Source organism: Grammomys surdaster, unplaced genomic scaffold, assembly GCF_004785775.1.
Source record: "Grammomys surdaster isolate TR1022 unplaced genomic scaffold, NIH_TR_1.0 133, whole genome shotgun sequence".
NCBI lineage: Eukaryota > Metazoa > Chordata > Mammalia > Rodentia > Muridae > Grammomys > Grammomys surdaster.
This window is the reverse complement of record NW_021604591.1, coordinates 7312116-7313896: the sequence shown is the minus strand read 5'-3', so window position 1 is coordinate 7313896 and position 1781 is coordinate 7312116. Positions and strand designations below refer to the sequence as shown.

The 1781-nt window shown below is 42.6% G+C and overlaps 1 pseudogene; it reads left to right on the top strand.

Moving 5' to 3' along the window:
* The first annotated feature begins 1454 nt into the window (after positions 1 to 1454).
* Positions 1455 to 1571, top strand: LOC114617017 (annotated as a pseudogene).
* Positions 1572 to 1781: the final 210 nt, after the last annotated feature.

The window sequence follows — 1781 nt, the reverse complement described above, 5'->3', positions numbered from 1 at the left end:
AGATTTCAGAGGTCTATGGGACTAGGGAACTGGGTGGGAGAGAGAATGGGGATGGAAGCAAGGTAGGGTGTGGGGAACAGATGTTCAGAAAGCAGAGAAGAGAAATCAGTGTGGGTGTGCAATCTCTAGGACATGCCAGAGACCTGGTATGAGTTGAGGCCCCAGATGGTATATGCGAAGGCAACTCTAGCTGAGACTCCTAGCATTGGAGGAGGGGGATATAGATCTGAAAGTGGCCAGTTCCTCTAGCCAGGCAGGACTTCCAGTGGAGATATAAGAACAGTAACCCACCCACAAAACCGTTGACCCAAAACGTGTCTTGCCTACAAGAAGTGCAGGGAAAGAGATAAAGCAGAGACAGAAGGTATGGGCAACCAATGTCTGCCCCAGTGTGAGACCCATCCTATGGTCCAGTACCAATCCCTGACAACATTAATGATACCCTGTTATACTTGCATACAGGAACCTCTCAGAGGCTCAACCAAACAGCCAATGGAAAGAAATGCAAGCAAAATTATGGAGGAGTTGGGAGAAAGACTGAAAGATCAGAAGAGGGCAGAGACTTCACAGGAAGATCAACAGAGTTAACTAACTCAAACTGTTGGGATTGCCAGAGCCTGAATCACCAACCTAAGAGTAAATCCAAGCAGGCCCCAGGCCCCCTGAACATATGTAGTATTTAATCGTCTTAGTTCTTATGTGGGCTCCCCAACAACAAATACTATCCCTAAGTCTATTGTCTGCCTGCCTGTTGATCACATTCCCCTAAATGTTCCATCTTGAACTGCCCTAGTGAGAGAGGATATGCTTAGTTTTGCAGAGGCTTGATGGATGGGTGGAAGCGTGGGGACAGCTAATATCCAGAAGGGGATTCCCCTTTGCAAATAAGTAGAGGGTGGAATGTGAGGAGGATCTGTGTTGGTAGGGGTACTAGGAGTAGGAGGGGTAATATTTGGATTATACAGTGAGTAAATAAATAAATTAAATTAAATAAATAAACAATATGACTTTACAATTATTAGAAATAAAACAAAAATTACAACAACAACAAAAAGACTTGTTTCTCTTTCAGAGAACCTGAGCTAACAACCACCTGTAACTTCAGCTCCTGATGATCTGACACCTCATGTGCTCTGTGGCTGCTTGCAGGTACCTGCACAAACATACTAATACATACATGAGTGAAAATTTTAAAAGTCCTTAAAATATAAGAAAAACAATTTAACACATAAAATTTCTAAATGAAAATGGCTTGTACAAACTTCATTATCATCAATAAAATCTGAAGGACACACAATGGCATTCTCTCTCCTTACTATATCAACTCCCTGCTATAAAAACTAGTGAGAATTAAAAATATATAGGCAAGCAAAAATGAAAGCATTTTTGCTTTCAATTTATGCAACTCTCATTAAAACACGTTTAAAATTTCTAAGAAAATGGACTGTAGCTGCCCCTAGGATTATTGCAGATGTAGCTACTGTGTCACATGCACATCACAAGGAGAGAGGCTATTTCTACACTCAGAGTTCTGACTCTCTGAACATCTGAATAATTTGTAGCCTAACATGCCCTGAAAAAAAAAAACAAGCCTAAGATCACCATAAATTCTGCACCATGTAGGTCCTGATGGACTTCCAGGACAGGAAGCACTCCTCCAGGGACTACGGGTCCCAAGTGGGAATTAGCCTGAGCCAAATGGTCACTTGGTGCTGGGAAAGGAGGACGCCTGAGTCTCCCACCAGACTCGTACCATGGAGCCTAGACTAGACAGTGAGCTA